Below are 10,848 nucleotides of genomic sequence, written 5' to 3'. Positions count from 1 at the left end.
TAGAGGCCAAGCCAGTTAAAACGGCTGAAGTCGGACTAGTGATAGATTTCATATCAGGTGTCGTACATTGTTATGGTGTCCCACACAACATCATCACCGATAACAGCTCCAACTTCATAGCCGACGAAGTAAAAACCTGGTGTGCTAATCTGGGCATCAAGCTCGATTATGCCTCCATATATCACCCTCAAACAAACGGTCAAGTCAAACGGGCTAATGGCCTGATAATGAGCGGCATTAAACCCAGACTAGTGTGATCCTTACAGGAGTCAGATAAACACTGGGTTGAGGAGCTCGACTCCGTACTCTGGGGGCTACGGACCACGCCCAATCCCACGACCGGATACACATGGTTCTTCATGGTGTACGGCGTAGAGGCCGTCTTGCCCTACGATATTATCCACGACTCACCTTGAGTCCACATGTACGAGGAGAAGAAGCCGAGCTCGATCGGCAAGATGACTTAGATGGCCTGGAGGAGGAGCGCGATGTTGCAAAAGCTCGCTCAACATTCTACCAACAACAGGCTCAAAGATACCAAAGCAGAGAAGCGCGGGCCAAGACTTACAATGTCGGTGAACTCGTTCTACGCCTACTAGAGAAGAAAAAGGACAAGCTCAAGCCCAAATGGGAGGGTCCCTTCATTATAGATGAAGTTCTCACTGGAGGAGCCTATTGCCTTTGTAATGCATCGGACAATCGCTTAGAGCCGAACCCATGGAACGCTGCTAGACTCCGAAGATTCTACGCCTAAGTCCGAACTCACTGTTCGTTACCTTTTTCTTTTCTTTTCTTTTCTTTTTCTTCTTTTCGTTTTTATATGACTTCTGGCTCGTGTTCGGATCAACCGCACACCTGAGGGGTATACATCCTTAAATGTATATACCCCACAATACCTGGGGGCTTCTTTTCACAAGAAGCTTATTATTTTTCGAGCATCAAGCTCATAGTATATATGTGTCGTCTACTCATATATGTCTTTTCTTCACCATTATATGCACCTTTATGACTTAAGTTTTTGCCAAGATGGGTTGCCTAGCTCCTATGCTTATGCCCTATGTTCCCTCTTGGGTTGGTTCTATGGCATAAAGGGAGCACCTCTGCAATTGTTACAGCCGGGTTATCCGGACGTGTACCTCAAACGGGTGAAGCCAAAAGCTAGCGTTCTTAAGGGAATAAGTGGTCGGCGAGCAAAAGACAAACTGCCCTCGTTGCAATACAAAACCCCCAGGCTATAATGTGTACTGTGATTTTTAGCATCACAACATAGGTATGCGGAAAAAACCCTGCATGCTGGCCCAGGGAAAGGAACCCTTAATGGAACTATTCTCTCTGGAAGATGTTTCTTACAATCAAATGTAATATAACATAACTCCCCGAATACAACTTGTCTGTTCAAGCAACTATGACCGGACTGCCTGGTTTCCGAACATAATTTGGTGTTTACCTACAGTATAGTATTCGGAAACACTCCAAACCTAGGGTTTTCGGAGGTCGAAGCAGAAAGTATGCCATGACAATCGTTTTACAAGTTCGGCTGGAGACAAGTTTGTCAATAAAAGTACATTGCTACTTGGACTCAAAAACTTCTTCTTCCTCTAGACCCTCTAACAGGCTGTCTAGTTTACAATCCTGTTGAGAAAACTTGGCGGCCATCTTCACTTGGTCGTACACTAGGCTGACCGGAATTTACTCTCCATCGGATCCTCGCGGTCTGACCCGCACCATATGATTCGGATCAAGTCCGGTGTACTGTGTTTTCACCATGGCCCAGGCCTCCCGAGCACCTTCTCGACAGGCTGATATCTTCCATAGTGCAAAACGGCGCCGAGCTCCCTTGAATAAATTAACGAGTTCCTCCATACTTCCAAGGGGAGAATCGGCTGGCCATAAAACCTTAGCAATGTTCCTCATTGCCTTCCGAGCTCACTCATGCACCTTAGACAGCTCTTGTAATAGGTCGCCTTGAAATCCGGACACCTCTTCTTGGGGCTGCCCAGTCAGCACACCTACAGAAATAAAATTGTTAGGATTCGCATTAGCGAACTACACAGAAGTAAGTTAAAAGGCATACTGAATATGCCACCTCTCATCTTTCGGTTCTCCCTCAAGGCGTCCGCCGGTTGAGCTCGCACGTCTTTTAGCTCTTCGCCTAGCTGACTGTTGGCATCCTGCAGCTTGTTCTTCTCATTCCTGTTCCGTGTCAGTACACGCTGACCAGCGGCCTCTTGCCTTTTGGCATGTTGTTTACCCACCTGCGCGGCCTTCAGTTTCTCTTCTAGCTGATCCGACGATCCTGCCATCATAAATACAATAGTGTTTATTTGAATAAACATTACTGGCACATGATTATATTTTCTGGACAGTCGCGGACATTACCTGTTGGTGCCTCCTTGTACTTCGCCAGTTCGACGGTAACAACAGTTAGCTGGGTCCGGCATTTCTCCAGTTCCCGAGATAGCATGTTGTTCTTCTCCGTGAGTACCTGATTATGCAACGATCCTTAAATCAGTTGCGTCAACTGCTTTAAATTTCGGGGGTTACTGACACATGATCTTACCCGCATGTCCTTGGAAAGTTGTTGAGTGGCTCCAGCGAGCCCATCCCGAGCAGCTCAGATGTATGCATCCAGTGAGCTGAAAGCATTAAATGCTTCTTCAGTAAAGGTTGGGTCGCGCATGGCTGCTCTCTGGCGCCGATGGTTCATTGCAGTCTCCACTTCGGAGTTGGTAACTGATACATCATCCGAATCCTCAGGGAGAGGACAGTCTGACATTTCTCCTGTACCAACCCCAGCCCTTTGGGCAGGATCCGGGGTTCAGATGGGTGATGCATGACCGGCAAGGTCCCCGGACACAGTCCGGCGTATGCTTTTCCTGAAAATGTCGCACAACAGGAAATGTCAAAATTCGATACCTTTGCCATGAGAGCATTAAAAAATAACCGTACCTTTTTTAGGGCGGGAGCTTGGCACTATCGTCTTCCACCTTTCTTTTCAAAGACCCGCCCCATGCGGGCGTCCTTTTTAAGGGATGCTTTCGATGTGGTGTGGTGAGACGAGCGCCACCCCTTTGAAAACATGAGACAATGTGGCAGGTGAGGCGCACTTAGAAAACTCTTTTGGAGGAGATGTCTCCTAGGTACTTACGTGGGAAGAGGGAAGAAGGCCAGGGTAATCAGATATAATGGCCACTTCCGTGCCATCGTAACTCGCTTGATAGAAAACCCCCTCCTTGAGCTCTATGGATATATCTGGATCCTCTTCGAATCTGGGATCCAGGTCCCGATTATGGTCCTTCGACTGCAGGGCGGGGCTATAGACCTTCGTGGCAACTTTCCTCCATTCCTGTTCAGAAATGGTGGGATTAAGTTCAGTTGGGTATGACTCAGGAGGAGTATTGAGTAAAATTACTGAGCGAAGGCTTACCCAGCTAGGAGGGTTGTACATGGAAAAGCCATCTCGGCACTTAAGGCGAGTGAATTCTTCTTTCTCCCCCTTAAAAAGATCAGCCAGCATGGCGGCCAAGGCGGAAAAATTGTCCGGACCCTTATGTCCGCATCGAGATGTGTCATCTTCTCCGTTGTAATGCCGCATGGGGAGTCCTCTGGATTGGAGTGGCTGAACGCCCCGCGTTATTGAAATCGCCATTTACCTCAATAATGGACAGTCCGGATTGGGCGAGTGTCTTTATCTTGTCCATTAGCTTCTTAACCTTCGCACTGTCTTCCACCTCGAGGCTTCGGGGGCGCCAGCTGTGGCGCTTCTTTAACAGAGCATTGGAAAACGCGGGTAGGCCTCGTCGGGTTCGGTCTGGGAGAACGACATCATCAATATAAAGCCACTCTGAGGGCCACTCTTCGGATGCCTTCTTCGGAGTGCCGGATAGGTATCCTGTCCCGTCTATGCGCCACACTTCGGCGCCGCCCACCTCGAATATGGATCCCTTTTGGGAGCGAGGGACGAGGCAGAAAAGCTTCCTCCATAACTCAAAATGGGCCTTGCAGCCTTGGAACAGCTCGCAAAGAGTGACGAAGCCCGCGATGTGCAGAATGGAGCCCGGCGTGAGGTTGTGCAGTTGGAGGCCATAGTACTCCAGGAGACCTCGGAGGAAAGGATGGATTGGAATTCCAGCGCCTCTTAATAAAAAGGAAACGAAGCACACTCGCTTCACTTATGAAGGATTAGGGAAATTTTCTGCCAAGGCTTCGCCAGTAAAAGAGGTTAATCCCGCCCGAACGGGGACTAGATCCGCAGGGGGAGATATCCCTGCACCTGGAGCTTGGTCACCTGGCCATGGGATACAGAACAGCTCTCCCAATCGCCTTTTTACGGGCCGTGGGGGTGGGAGCAAGAACTGGGAGCGCTGGCCATGCTTGCGTGGTTTCTTGTGGCAAGCTCTAAGGATTTTCCGCCTGGTGTGGAATGGCATCTGAGATTCAATCTCCTTAAATAGACGCCTTCCCTACATGGCCTGGGTGTTATGTGTAAAAATACTTGGACCCTTTGTATTCGTCTGACACATGGGAGCCGGAGCAGCGATGGCGCAGAAGCCGAAGGATATAACATTTAATGTAAAGCCAAACTGTTCAAAGAGCTCACCTTACCAAGATCGAAGATGTAAAAGCCGAATACAGTCCTTTGGTTCAGATACTTTGGAGTATTCGGAGGAGGAACCCGCCTTGCAATGTCGTACACAATTTGCGCGCCGGGTACATCGTCATTGAAGCTTGGTTCAGGGGCTACTGAGGGAGTCCTGGATAAGGGGGTCCTCGGGCGTCCAGGCTATGTAACACGGGCCGGACTAATGGGCCGCGAAGATACAAGATGGAAGACTTTCCCCCTGTGTCCGGATGGGACTCTCCTTTGCGTGGATGGCAAGCTTGGCATTCGGATACGAAGATTCCTTTCTCTGTAAACCGACTTTGTAAAACCCTAGCCCCCTCCGGTGTCTATATAAACCGGAGGGTTTAGTCCATAGAGGCAATCATAATCATACATGCTAGACATCTAGGGTTTAGCCATTACGATCTCGAGGTAGATCAACTCTTGTAACCCCTATACTCATCAAAGTCAATCAAGCAGGACGTAGGGTATTACCTCCATCAAGAGGGCCCGAACCTGGGTAAACATCGTGTCCCCTGCCTCCTGTTACCCTTGATCCTTAGACGCACAGTTCGGGACCCCCTACCCGAGATCTGCCGACTTCGACACCGACATGGACCTTCCTTGAATATTTCCTTGGGGGTGCCTTGGGCATCCCCAAGCTTAGGTTCTTGTCACTCCTTATTCTCCTCATATCGATATCTCACCCAAAACTTGAAAACTTCAATCACGCAAAACTTAACAGAACTTTGTGAGATAGGTTAGTATGATAAAGAGAAAACCGTTCCACTTTTGGTACTGTCAAAGACAAGATTCATAATTGTTTCCACCCAATGCCTACTATAGCATGTCATTTCCACAATTTATATTGAACAATATAAGCCATGGAAACTAGAAAACAAGCAAACTATGCATTGAAAACAGAATCTGTCAAAAACAGAACAGTCTGTAGTAATCTGTACTCAAACCATATTTCTACAACTTCAAAAATTCTGCAAAATTAGGACAAACTGAGAAATTTGTCTATTAATTTTTTGCAAAAAGAATCAGCATTTTATCGCGCTTATGTTAACAATAAGAATTGTTTTCCTGAGCACAAAATTTTCTGTTTTTCAGCAATATCAAATTAACTATCACCATATATCATCCCAAAGGCTTTACTTGGCACTTTATTGAAACAAAAGCAATAAAACATGATCACTAAAGTATCCTGCTACCTCTTGAGCATGCGTTGGTTTTCCCTTGAAGAGAAAAGGGTGATGTAGCAAAGTAGCGTAAGTATTTCCCTCAGTTTTTGAGAACCAAGGTATTAATCCAGTAGGAGACTACACGCAAATCGCCTAGTACCTACACAAACAAATAAGAACCTTGCAATCAACGCGATAAAGGGGTTGTCAATCCATTCACGGCCACTTGCAAAAGTGAGATCTGATAAAGATAATAAGATAAATATTTTAGGTATTTGTTGTATAGATTGAAAAGTAAAGATCGCAAAATAAATAGTAAACTAGAATTGTAGATCGGAAACTTATATGATGTAAAGTAGACCCGGGGGCCCTAGGTTTCACTAGTGGCTTCTCTCAAGATAGCATATATTATGGTGGGGGGACAAAATACCGCCGATCAATTGATAGAAAAGCGCATAGTTATGAGAATATCTAGGCATGATCATAAACATAGGCATCACGTCTGTGGCAAGTAGACCGAAACGATTCTGCATCGACCGCTATCCAGCATGCATCTAGAGTATTAAGGTCATAAGAACAGAGTAGCGCATTAGGCAAGATGACATGATGTAGAGGGATAAACTCAAGCAATATGATATAAACCCCATCTTTTTATCCTTGATGGCAACAATACAATACGCGCCGGTTCCCTTTTTGTCACTGGGATCGTGCACCGCAAGATTGAACCCAAAGCTAAGCACTTCTCCCATTGCAAGAAAGATCAATCTAGTAGGCCAAACTAAACCGAAAATTCGAAGAGACATGCAAAGATATCAAATCATGCATATAAGAATTTAGAGAATAATCAAATATTGTTCATAGATAATCTTGATCATAAACCCACAATTCATCGGATCTCGACAAACACACCGCAAAAAGTATTACATCGAATAGATCTCCAAGAAGATCGAGGAGAACTTTGTATTGAGAACCAAAGAGAGAGAAGAAGCCATCTAGATAATAACTATGGACCCGAAGGTCCTTGTTAAAGTACTCACACATCATTAGAGAGGCTATGGTGTTGATGTAGAAGCCCTCCGTGATCGAATCCCCCTCCGGCAGATCGCCAGAAAAGGTCCCCAGATGGGATCTCATGGGTACAAAAGGTTGCGGCAGTGGAAAAGTCGTGGCTCTCCTGGATGTTTTCAGGGTATAAGAGTATATATAGGTGAAAGAAGTAGGTTGGTGGAGCTACGAGGGGCCCACGAGGGTGGGGCGCTCCTACCCCCCCTGGGCGTGCCTCCCTATCTTGTGGCCACCTCGTTGCTTCCTTGACCTCCACTCCAAGTCTCTTGGATTGCGTTTGTTCCAAAAAAGATCCTCGTGAAGGTTTCGTTCCGTTTGGATTCCGCTTGATATTCCTTTTCTGCGAAACACTGAAATAGGCAAAAAACAGCAATTTGCACTGGGCCTTCGGTTAATAGGTTAGTCCCAAAAATATTATAAAAGTGCATAATAAAGCCCATTAAACATCCAAAACAGATAATATAATAGCATGGAACAATCAAGAATTATAGATACGTTGGAGACGTATCATAGCCTAATCATGTGAACACACAAAAACAGTAGGTAAAAGTGTTGGGTTGTCTCCCAACAAGCGCTTTTCTTTAATGCCTTTTAGCTAGCCATGATGATTTCAATGATGCTCGCATAAAATATAAGAATTGAAACATAACAAGAGCATCATGAATCATAAGTTCCTCTCTCATAATAATTTTCAGTAGCATCATCAGTAAATTCATCAATATAACTATCACACAAAGCATCCCTTTCATGATCCATAAGCATAGTATTTTTATTACTCTCCACATAAGCAATTTTATTCTCATTCATAATAGTGGGACTATCATAGGAAACTCAAATACTATAAATTGTTCCCACATTAAAAGAGTAATGTTCAGTAAAAGGATATTCAAAATTATGAAAATAATTATCACTACTTTTTATAACATAAGTATTATCACAATAATCATCATAAGTGGGAGGCATGCAATCATCATAGCAAATTTGATCATTCAAAGTAAGGGGACTAAAAAGATCATCTTCATTAAGCATAGCATACCCAAGCTTGGGACAAACATTAATTGCAGCAAATAAATTCTCAAACATGTCATTCTCATCAAACATAGGCATCCCCAAGCTTGTGGCTTGGCATATCATAAGCATAATCACTCTCATCATTAATAGTATGAATAGCACCAACGGTATAACAATTGCTATCATCATAATTTCCCAAGTTGGTGCCAAAAAGATTTCCAAGATTATAAGAAGTATCATTATCTTCCCAATCATAATCATCACAACAAGCAATAGGCATAACAAAATCATCATCAAGTGCATCATCTTCCATAATTATTTCTGATTCATTTTCATGAGGCACAACAATAATGGGAGCAACATTATTTGGGAGAGATACCTTTTTACCTCTATTCTTTCTTCTTTTCTTCTTCTTCACCACATCATGTGTGGGTTTAATTAATTCTTTCAAGCTTCTTATTTAAGAGATTGATTGGATAGGAAGCTCCCCCTCATTACCTGATTCATCATAATAAACACTAGGAGGGTATTGGGAAATATTTTCCCTTTCATTAGTACTCTCTTCATATTCTACTTGTTTTCTTGTCTTTAGATAGTTGGAAATATAAGGATTCTCAATGCAATTTACCGTACAAAACATATAAATTTCTTCTATATCAAAACCAAGAAATCTCTCGGGATTTGAAAAACCCTTAGTTATACGTTTCATTTCTTCATACCCCAAAAGAAGGCTAAGCTCTTTATGATGCTCAAGGGTAATCAAGTTATCACAATTTTTGGACACGATTTGATCATGAAATAAATTACATTGGAGATTTAAATGACCATGTTCATTGCAAAGATCACAAGGATGGCGAAAAAATTACATCTTTCAGCACAATCATCTAGCCTCTCTTGCAATCTTTTTGTTTCTAAATATTTATGCTTGTTACAAAATCTATCTTTCCTTTTTGGTGTGCAAATGCATTCCCAATTCACTCCACAAAAAGTGACATGCTTATAAGAAACATTTTTGTGATGACTTGTGCAATCGTCATTAGCATTTTGGATACTCAAAGAATTTATACTAACAACATTGCAATCATGTTCATCATTCAAATATTTTGTGCCAAACATTTTATTGACTTCTTATTCTAACAATTGAGCACAATTTTCCGAACCATCATTTTCAAGAAATATATTATAAAGATGATCTATAATATGATGCAACCTCAATTTCATTTTTTATGTAGTTTTCTTTTATAAACCTATCTAGTGATAAAATAAGAAACTAAAAGATTCAATTGCAAGATCTAAAGATATACCTTCAAGCACTCACCTCCCCGGCAACGGCGCCACAAAAGAGCTTGATGTCTACTACGCAACTTTATTCTTGTAGACATGTGTTGGGCCTCCAAGCGCACAATTTTGTAGGACAGTAGCAATTTTCCCTCAAGTGGATGACCTAAGGTTTATCAATCCGTGAGAGGTGTAGGATGAAGATGGTCTCTCTCAAATGACCCCGCAACCAAATACAAGAAATCTCTTGTGTCCCCAACACACCCAATACATTGGCAAATTGTATACGGCAAAGCGATGGTGATAAAAGTGCAATATTGATGGTAGAAATATATTTTTATAATCTGAATAAATAAAAACAGCAAGGTAGCAATTAGTAAACGGGCACAAAAATGGTGTTTCAATGTTTGAAAACAAGGCCTAGGGTCCGTACTTTCGCTAGTGCGACCTCTCAACAATGCTAACATAGTTGGATATATGCCCTAGAGGCAATAATAAAATGGTTATTATTATATTTCTTTGTTCATGATAATTGTCTATTGTTCATGCTATAATTGTGTTATCCGGAAATCGTAATACATGTGTGAATACATAGACCACAACACGTCCCTAGTGAGCCTCTAGTTGACTAGCTCGTTGATTCAAAGATAGTCATGGTTTCCTGACTATGGACATTGGATGTCATTGATAACGGGATCACATCATTAGGAGAATGATGTGATGGACAAGACCCAATCCTAAGCTTAGCTCAAAGATCGTGTAGTTCGTTTGCTGTAGCTTTTCTGAATGTCAAGTATCATTTCCTTAGACCATGAGATTGTGCAACTCCCGGATACCGTAGGAGTGCCTTGGGTGTGCCAAACGTCACAACGTAACTGGGTGACTATAAAGGTACATTACAGGTATCTCCGAAAGTGTCTGTTGGGTTGGCACGAATCGAGACTGGGATTTGTCACTCCGTATGACGGAGAGGTATCTTTGGGCCCACTCGGTAATGCATCATCATAATGAGCTCAATGTGACAAGTGGTTGATCACGGGATCATGCATTACGGCACGAGTAAAGTGACTTGCCGGTAACGAGATTGAACAGGTATTGGGATACGACGATCGAGTCTCGGGCAAGTAACGTACCGATTGACAAAGGGAATTGTATACGGATTGATTGAATCCTCGACATCGTGGTTCATCCGATGAGATCATCGTGGAGCATGTGGGAGCCAACATGGGTATCCAGATCCCGCTGTTGGTTATTGACCGGAGAGGTCGGTCATGTCTGCATGTCTCCGAACCCGTAGGGTCTACACACTTAAGGTTCGGTGACGCTAGGGTTGTTGAGATATTAGCATACGGTAACCCGAAAGTTGTTCGGAGTCCCGGATGAGATCCCGGACGTCACGAGGAGTTCCGGAATGGTCCGGAGGTGAAGATTTATATATAGGAAGTCAAGTTTCGGCCATCGGGAAAGTTTCGGGGGTAATCGGTATTGTACCGGGACCACCGGAAGGGTCCCGGGGGTCCACGGGTGGGGCCACCTATCCCGGAGGGCTCCCATGGGCTGAAGTGGGAGGGGAACCAGCCCCTAGTGGGCTGGTGCGCCCCCCTTGGGCCTCCCCCTGCGCCTAGGGTTGGAAACCCTAGGGGTGGGGGCGCCACCCTTGCCTTGGGGGGCAAGGCACCCCCTTGGCCGCCGCCCCCCTAGGAG

This window comes from Triticum urartu, chromosome 3 (assembly GCF_003073215.2).
Source record: "Triticum urartu cultivar G1812 chromosome 3, Tu2.1, whole genome shotgun sequence".
Lineage (NCBI taxonomy): Eukaryota > Viridiplantae > Streptophyta > Magnoliopsida > Poales > Poaceae > Triticum > Triticum urartu.
Note: the sequence above shows the minus strand (reverse complement) of the source record.